At 33.1% G+C, this 10070-nt stretch overlaps 1 protein-coding gene across 1 annotated transcript in view; it reads left to right on the forward strand.

Annotated features, from left to right (window-relative positions):
- Window positions 1-313: 313 nt before the first annotated feature.
- The window catches only part of SLC38A4 (solute carrier family 38 member 4), a 47001-nt gene continuing 37244 nt past the window's right edge, over window positions 314-10070 (forward strand). Inside the window, exon 1 of the mRNA XM_072401437.1 lies at window positions 314-400. The gene's annotated coding sequence lies outside the window, so the exon portion shown is untranslated. The remainder of the gene's footprint in view (window positions 401-10070) is intronic.

Raw genomic sequence — 10070 nt, forward strand, 5'->3', positions numbered from 1 at the left:
TAACTTTTAATTCTAAGTACTCAAGAGAAAATATAAAGAAATTCAAGCACAGCCTGAGAAAATATAACTAACAGGCGGCTGCAAAAAATGAGTTATGTAATGTATTTAAAATATATATAACTAGGGATAACTACAGGAGGTTGATGTGTTTGTTTAGTTTTTTTTATCATCTGCAGATAAAGATCATGAGAAAATATTTTTTTTTTTCTGTGATTGCAGATGTTTTTAAAATGTCTAAGATTACAAAGACTTGGGCGGGATGATGGGTTCTTTTAAAAGCAGGCTCTGCCTTGTGTGAAATGTGATGCTTAGAGGCAGACCCTTCTCTCATCAGTAAAAGTAAGATCAGTGCTGACACAGGCTTCTCTCTGCTGCTCATCTGTGGACTTTACACTGCAAGGTGAGTGGAACTCTTCATGGCTGCACTGCCTGATTTTCCCTTCTTTAGCAAACAGTAGAGCTCTTACTAGCTGAAACTCATTATTTCTATTGCAATCATGTAATAATGAGTTGTATTTTGGTTCTGTATTTTATAAAGTTTCTAAATTATACTAAAGCACAAATGATTGAATGAAGAATTAATATTATTATTGTATGTGTTAGAAACACCCATAACTTTTGTGTATTTTGTGATTTAAGCTAGTTGATTACTCTTCCCATGCAGTAAATTGTACCCTAGCAGACAGATTGCTGCTCTGGTAATTGTATATATCTGACCCAGAAATAGTGCTTCCAGTCTCAGTGTTTATAGGCTTCCTCCAGTACATGTACTTGGTGAACTTGGAACTAAAATTATGTAAGCAGTGACAAGAATAGCCAAGTGGGACAGTTGAAGTGACACTGGACTTGTACACAGTGTAAACATTCATGTATATTTAATTATGATTTTATGTACTTCTGTCTGCTATCTTTGTAAAGAACTTTGCATGATTATTTGTTCCGCTTTTACTTCTCTTTAGACAGGAAGACTTGTACAAATAATAGTATACTACATAGCACTTCTGCATTTACTGTACAAGAATATCAAACCTGGCAAACCATGTCGCATAGTATTCTATGCTTAATAACATGTAGTCAAGTCAAGTGTACAACAACGTACTGTATACTTTGTACATCTAATATGGAGTACTAAAATCTTCAATATAAGTCTAAAATCTTCATGTCATATAAACTTCAAATATTAGCATAGAAAACTAGAAAAGTTCCTAGATTTACAATAAACCTGTCTAAAGTGGCTTCAACATCAAACTGGATATACCAGTCCTTTTATTTATTTTTTTAGCACATCAGGGGACATAATGCCCCTTTCCCATCTCCACTTGTTTTAGCTGGTGCAATAAAAGACATTTTTGCTGGCCAAGAGGAAAGCTCATGTAGCCACTTGCACCCTGCACAGCAGCACTGTGATTGAAAGAGGAAGGGCTAGTAATTGGACTCTACAGTATACACCTGTGCTGTCAGGAGGGGAGTCAAGAGTGAGCAATAACTTATGAATGTGAAGGTGTTCCTTCATTGTCCAATAAGCATGCTGCAGGAGGAGAGGTGACACTGGATTCTTAGACTTTAACGTAGAAAGTGGTGTCAACTTCCTGGACGTTCAAAGAAATAGGTATATTTCAATTGTCTTGTTATTTGAGTTGATCTCAGCTTTATAGTTTACCAAGAGAAAATGCAAAAAAATAACTAGATCAAATAGCTATCAATCAGCAGTCACTTTTTTTATAAACTGCTAAAATCCAAGTAAATATAACATGACAATAACTGCATGTCATTCTGCAATGTTAGAAAACAAAAGATGTGCTGCATTCAGCATACTGTGAATAAAGAACTGTACTGCATATTAATGAGTATCAAAAATTAGATTTACTGCCAAAAAACATTTCAGGGTCCAGAAATAGCCAACAGCTTTTCTTTTTATATCTTAGCATGCAAACAGACAGGCTATAACTTTTCCTGCAAGTGCAAAAATACTATAGGCCCAACAGTTTGTGTGTTTTCCCCGATGGCCATCTGATCTCTCTATGGGGCCCCAGAGAGTCATATTGTTGTCTGACTAGTCTGCATTCATATTATCACATAGGAGATTCTTAGCCCACTTCATAGTGATATAATAATAAAATATTTACCTTATTGTTTTTTAAGAAATGGGTTCAACTACCACTGAGCACTTCCAAGTTGTAAAATCCAGGTGGCAGTAGCTGAGTATACTGCGGATTGGGGTATCTTTCCTAATTTGAGTGGGCTGAAGGCGTAGATGTCCTGGGGGTCTAAAAGAACCCAGTCGCCTCCATAAAGCATACCTCTAACTGTCTTTCTACAGTTACATATAAGGCTTATAAAACTTTATATAATAGTAATACAGATAAGTAAAAAACAATAGTATTAAAAAAATTAAATATAACTTAAAATGTATTTAAAAGATGCATCCTCCATAAACACACACATAAATGTAAATAGGACCCACACATTTATATACAAATATGTCATGCAACATATAGATCAGCACACATGCCAAACATAGCTTAACTCCAGTGATTAACTGCAAAACCTTTTATTCTTAGTTATTGGGTTATTTATTATCTTAATGTAGCCTAAATAGCTGTAATTTGTGTTGGTAATAAAAAATTTAGTGCATCTGTCTTTCTCAAAAATATTAGTTTCAAAGAATTGTGCATAAAATCATACAATTTTTTTTTGTCTCTGGAAAAAAATGCTCAGTAGTAAAAGGGTTAATGTTTTGTACTACTACTTCAGCGAGCTACATTCTGTCTTTTACTGGATACTAATGGGAACTTTAAGGCAGACAGAACATAGCTGTTTACATTTCTGGTCCAGGGTTACTCATTTCATTTAAATACATTTAATTACAATTATAATTCTTGCAATTCGCTGAATGCTACAGGCGTTATAGTGAAATCAAATTAAAGCTAAACTCCAGCTGAAACCTTTTATAGCTATGAACAGAGATGTGTTTAGAGTCTTGGTCAGGCTAAATATACTGTCAGTGTTCCTGCTTTGGGGCCTGGTCGGGGCCTTTCTGTCCTGGTGAAATTCTGTCACCACTGACCCCCAGTGAGGACACAGACTGCAATGAAAACCTGACAGGGCATCTAACCTTACCTAATTCTACCTAAAAGGTGTTTTTATTGATGTTGGCGTGTCTTTAGGAGAGATTTTACATAGTGTTGGAGTGATATGGGAAGCGGAAGTAAATTTATGTATTGGAAATGTAACTAAACAATGGAAAGTATATTTCCATTGTTGCTATTTATTATTAAAACTTTCTGTAATTTGTTGCAGGTGACATAATATATATAATAATAATAATATAGACAATATTTACAGATTTAGGTAACAACAGTAGGACATGCACCAAATATATATGTAACATGTCACATGTATTAATGTCCATCACCTATTATTATTTTTATTATTAGTAGTAAACAGGATTTATATAGCACCAAGAAATTACACAGCGCTGTACAATAAATAGGGAGGACTATATACATATATACACGAAATGAGCTAATGTCTGCAAAATTAGCCATATGTTTCTTTAAATTTCATAGCTGGCCTCTGTTCTGCAGTGTAGTGTCTATGTTATAATACAATTAGGCTAATTAACCAAAGTAGTTGGGAACATTCACACAATAAATAATACCTTTCATTATATAATTAAATGAAAACTATTTCCTTTTATGCTTTCAGCTGTTTATTTTATCTGCAAATGACTGGATAATAAAAGTAAAGATGTATCCAGTTTATAGGTCTTCTTTAGTAAATCAGCTTTACTTAGTAAATGTGTAGAGTATATAATGATTCTAATAACTCCAGAGAGGGCTACAGGCTATGTATATTGGCACATAAAGGACAATAATTCAGGTCCCCCTGGTAACTATTCTTAAGTTGTATTAAAAAAGTGAAACAAAATGTATACACATGTGTTAGATATGTATTTGAAAGTCCTGGTTTGTATATATGATGACGTAGTTTGAATGAAAAGATCAGGACTTACATTACACCTTTGGAAGTTATGACATTGTGTGTGTATATTTTATGTATTCTTGTATTGATCTAAGAATAATTTAGAGTCTGAAAGCCTTTCTTTTTTTAGTGGTGGAGAGTTAGTAATGTTTTTACCTATTTAAATAGATAATTTATCACTGTATTGTGAAAAAGGAAAATCTAGCACTATAATTATTATTGAGAGAAGTGTGTCCACATATTTTTATTAAACTGCTAACAATTAACATATGCCTCTAAATGTGCCTTCGAGGCTGGGAGGCAATGGCGAAAAGCCATCTCTTTGCATATATGCTGACAGCCAAGAAAAGCTTTTTATAACCAAAAGAAAATGGGTTATGCTGTTGTGCTTTCCTATTAGTGACTGACCTGGAGTTGAAGGGTATGCAGGTATATATATATATATATATATATATATATATATTTCAATGGCAGTAATTGATTTTTAGGGAATGTTTGAGGGAATGTCAGATTCCCTGTTTTATATTTGGATTTCTATATGTATGTGTTATTTGGTAACTTGACACAATGTTTCACATTTCTCTCACAAATACCAGAGGAAAAAAACTTGTGTCTGTCCTGTTTTGTTTCTTTGATCAGAAGAAATGGATATTCATGTGGCAAGTCATGTATAATGCTGCAAAATGACGCCAAGAGTTTTTGATTAATTGTGAATTCTAGGATCTACACTAAATATCTAAAATAAGCAAATCCTGAAATATGTAATGATTGTCATCTCTTTTTTCTGTCTGATAAAAGTAATAATAATTATTTTGAAATTGACAAAACATATTTCAAATAGTACAGCCTCATACTGAGCTGAAAATAAAAGTTTTTTTTTGTCCATCACCTATTATTATTTTTATTATTAGTAGTAAACAGGATTTATATAGCACCAAGAAATTACACAGCGCTGTACAATAAATAGGGAGGACTATATACATATATACACGAAATGAGCTAATGTCTGCAAAATTAGCCATATGTTTCTTTAAATTTCATAGCTGGCCTCTGTTCTGCAGTGTAGTGTCTATGTTATAATACAATTAGGCTAATTAACCAAAGTAGTTGGGAACATTCACACAATAAATAATACCTTTCATTATATAATTAAATGAAAACTATTTCCTTTTATGCTTTCAGCTGTTTATTTTATCTGCAAATGACTGGATAATAAAAGTAAAGGTGTATCCAGTTTATAGGTCTTCTTTAGTAAATCAGCTTTACTTAGTAAATGTGTAGAGTATATAATGATTCTAATAACTCCAGAGAGGGCTACAGGCTATGTATATTGGCACATAAAGGACAATAATTCAGGTCCCCCTGGTAACTATTCTTAAGTTGTATTAAAAAAGTGAAACAAAATGTATACACATGTGTTAGATATGTATTTGAAAGTCCTGGTTTGTATATATGATGACGTAGTTTGAATGAAAAGATCAGGACTTACATTACACCTTTGGAAGTTATGACATTGTGTGTGTATATTTTATGTATTCTTGTATTGATCTAAGAATAATTTAGAGTCTGAAAGCCTTTCTTTTTTTAGTGGTGGAGAGTTAGTAATGTTTTTACCTATTTAAATAGATAATTTATCACTGTATTGTGAAAAAGGAAAATCTAGCACTATAATTATTATTGAGAGAAGTGTGTCCACATATTTTTATTAAACTGCTAACAATTAACATATGCCTCTAAATGTGCCTTCGAGGCTGGGAGGCAATGGCGAAAAGCCATCTCTTTGCATATATGCTGACAGCCAAGAAAAGCTTTTTATAACCAAAAGAAAATGGGTTATGCTGTTGTGCTTTCCTATTAGTGACTGACCTGGAGTTGAAGGGTATGCAGGTATATATATATATATATATATATATATATATATTTCAATGGCAGTAATTGATTTTTAGGGAATGTTTGAGGGAATGTCAGATTCCCTGTTTTATATTTGGATTTCTATATGTATGTGTTATTTGGTAACTTGACACAATGTTTCACATTTCTCTCACAAATACCAGAGGAAAAAAACTTGTGTCTGTCCTGTTTTGTTTCTTTGATCAGAAGAAATGGATATTCATGTGGCAAGTCATGTATAATGCTGCAAAATGACGCCAAGAGTTTTTGATTAATTGTGAATTCTAGGATCTACACTAAATATCTAAAATAAGCAAATCCTGAAATATGTAATGATTGTCATCTCTTTTTTCTGTCTGATAAAAGTAATAATAATTATTTTGAAATTGACAAAACATATTTCAAATAGTACAGCCTCATACTGAGCTGAAAATAAAAGTTTTTTTTTAAACAAGAAAAAGGCCTTTTTAGTGCTACTGAATTGTGCAGGGTTTAAATGTGTTTATTAATTTTGTGGTTTACACGTGTCTTTAAGACACGTTGGTATAAGGTTTTTGTTTAAAATGTAATACAGGTCTAAACCACATTCGCATAAACTGAACCAAATAAAACTTGAGGTAGGAAAACTACATTGGCACAAGTATAAATATAGGGCAAAAAATGCCTAAAATGTACCCATCCACTGCCTTTTTATGGTAACTTTAGAATAGTTTTACTTTAAATATATGTGCTTTTCTAATTAGGGTAACCCCTTCCCCTATTCCTAAATTAACATGGTAATTAGGTCTTTTAGATCACACACTACTGTAGTTTGGTAACCTATAACTTCATCAAAACTCTACTATATGGATTTGGTTGTGGTGGTGTTGGGGGCTAAGCAGTTATTAAATAAACCTGGGTGCTCTAATCTAACACCATATGTACACAGTTCCTTTAATTTGTTTTTTTTTTTTTTGGAAGGCCAGGACATTTTAATATGAATCTGTAAGGAAAACAAAAATTCTTTACAAATACAAACTACTTCACCAGCCTTGGAACTCCATCACACTTTACCTAAATCTCAGACCTTTTAATCTTCAAAGCTCCAACATTTTCTAGTAGTGTTTATGCTTGCCCTCTGCCCACCACTGCCCACACTTTCCTGTTGGCCCATCAGTATGATAGCCAGGTTCATTGATCAATTGAAATGTAATGGCAATAGGATGTTGTAGAATGTGCTCTGTTTGGGGTGCCTTGGATTTAACAACGGACCAATAGATCTTACAAAAGGGAAAGGTTTATTTACAGCTTAGGATAATAGTTACATATGATTTTCAATACAAAAGGGAAGAAGGTAAAGGGTATATAGGAAAAGGATGACCTCAATAATAACCTCATAGAAAACTAATGAAACATGAATATTAGGCAAAGTTAAACTAGATATGCCTACTAACACAAAATTAATTTTTTGAAATACTTAATGTCAATATATACTATATTCAGTATATTTACAGAACTACTCACAAAGAATTACTTGAAAAACTCTGTATGATTTCCTTTTATGCTGATGATCAGGACAATCATGTTGAAGGCTCCAGCAGTAGTCTGCCATCATGTGTCTGTCACATCTGCCCTGATACCTTTCTTCCATCACCTTTATATCTTGATGGAACCTTTCCCCTTGTTCCTCACTGAAATTAACAAGATTTTCTGGACATTTTTGCAAATGGCTATGATAGTGTACCTATTGTACCTATAGTGTACCTAAATTGTTTAAAGTTTAAGAGCAAGTTTTGTACCAGTTCTTCATAATTGTGTGCTTTATGGTTACCCAAGATGTTCTTGACAACCATGACATAACTGTGCCAGGCAGAAGCTTCAGTATCAGTCATGTAACTTGTGAAATTTGTAACATTTATCAGTTTCAGAATCTGGGGTCCATCAAAGATTCCTGCTTTTAACTTCTCAGAACTCAGTCCAGGGAAGAATCTTAAAATGAATTTGAGGCAATCACCTTCCTTGTTCAGAGCTTTAACAAATTGCTTCATTAATCCCATCTTTATGTGTAGTGGGGGGAGAATGATTTTTTCTTTGTCAAGCATTGGCTCGTTAATGATGTTCGCTGCACATTTTTTCATGTTTTCCCTTGGAGGCCATGTCACTTTTTTCCAGTGATTTGAGTACTTTGTGTATCCACTTTGCTGTCGAAGTAGGAAGTTCACCATTTTTAAATCAACACATATGGACCATTGGTGTTCATGATAGCAAAGCTTTTGTAAGACCATTTTGATATTTTACCATTTAATTTGTTGAGTGACCAATTGGAATTGATGCATAGCAGTTGCCATTATGCAGTAAAACAGATTTCAAACTTCAAGTGGAACTGTCTATGAAAAGCCGCCAGTCGTCTGCTCGGTATTCTGGTACTCCCATATGGGCTAGTAGTCCAAGGATGTTACAACAGTACACAAAGTCTCCATCTTCACTAAAATATGGTAGGAGTGTCACCTCTCTTGTCCTATAAACTGGTATTTTAACTTCTAGTCTCAGACAGTTCTTTTCTTTTAACCTGGATGCTAAAAGTTCAGATGCTTGTTTTGTCAGACTTAGGTCATGTATAAAATCATTGAGCTCATTGAGAACTGCTGGTTTGATTACTACTAACTCCTGGATTACACTCCAAACCCTGTATATCCATTCATGTTTTTGGCAGAGGAACTAGGTGGATGGAAATGTGCAGCTTGTGAGCAGATTATGGAGGACACATTTTTGAACCTTTTCTATGGTGATTTATGGAGATTATTGCATTTAAATTGAGAGAGATGAAGAGGACCTCTGCAAAAAAATGAATAAATAACTGGAAACATTTCATATGTTGCTGCTTCTGTCCATCACCACCTAAATTCACGTGCATCAAATCTCAGATATTTCTGTTATGTTCCTGAAGAAGCGGAATCTATCCGTGAAACGTGTCGATATTGAAGGAGAACACCGATTTGGTGGTGACCCTAACAGGAATATAGCTGGTTTCGCAAATTTTTAATCTAAGTTTTCTGTGTTAGATATTTTTTTCAATAAAAGCTATATATTTATTATTATTATTATTATTATTATTTACAAGAAACATGAAAAGATTTGTCTTCCTTGGCCTGTAAAGTCCCATGTTTTTTGATCGGAATCCTTTTGATTGGTAATGTTTTTGATTTATTGCTGGAGATGCAGCCTGTTAGCGTGAAATAGGTTGGTCACTTCATATGAGTAGTACTGCTAGGATCTACAGATTTTTTAAAAATTATTGAACAAATATATCACAATTTTTCATAGTATATTCAGCTGACCAAAACAAAGCGAATAGGAGACTTTATTACTATGGTGCATATACACTTTAAAATGATAATGCATATACCTGGTACTTGGTAGTATTCCAAAGTAAACTGCAGTGTTTGTTTGTATTTTTTTTTTTTTTTTTTTCTTATTTTGTATAATTCTTTTTTTTTATTATCAGACAAAATACAAAACAGGTGCATGTGCATAAACATGTTTAAATAACAGACTGGAAGGTGGTTTTAAGCAAATATGTACTATGGCACAGTGCAGCTACACACCTTCATAAAGTTAAACATCAAAGTTCAAGAAATCAGCACATATATTGCGCACTAATTTTCATTTAGAAAATGTTTTCTCAAAGTGCTTTCTGGGGTCATGGACAGTTTTCGATAGACAGATTTTTTCTCAAATATTTTTTACCGTAATTAACACAGAGGTTATGGGCAAATGTACACCAGCTTATTTTTTTTACTAATAATATTTTTTTTTATAGAGATTGACTTACCATTTGTCATTCAGTTGTAGCATATACATCAACGTTTTCTATGTTACTTGCAATGCTCATAAGTTCATGCAGAGAATGAGTAATAAACTCATGACAGTATTTTAAAGTAACCATCCATTTTATTACTAATTGAGATTTAAAGAATCATACTTATGTTTTTTTCATGCAAACCACAAAATGAAAAATGTTCTAAAAAAATATTCTTTATACTTTTTATTTCGATGATAGAAATTACAGCCTTGAATGATTTATTCATTAATTAATCTGGGTGTGGGTGTCCAAGCATAAGATTGAACAAACTTCCCATGGATTAGTCATGTTGGGGGGATTTGTAAAAGGACTCTGTGAACCCCATTCTAACAAAAAATAATAGTTACAAAAAAAA

This window comes from Pyxicephalus adspersus, chromosome 2 (assembly GCF_032062135.1).
Source record: "Pyxicephalus adspersus chromosome 2, UCB_Pads_2.0, whole genome shotgun sequence".
NCBI lineage: Eukaryota > Metazoa > Chordata > Amphibia > Anura > Pyxicephalidae > Pyxicephalus > Pyxicephalus adspersus.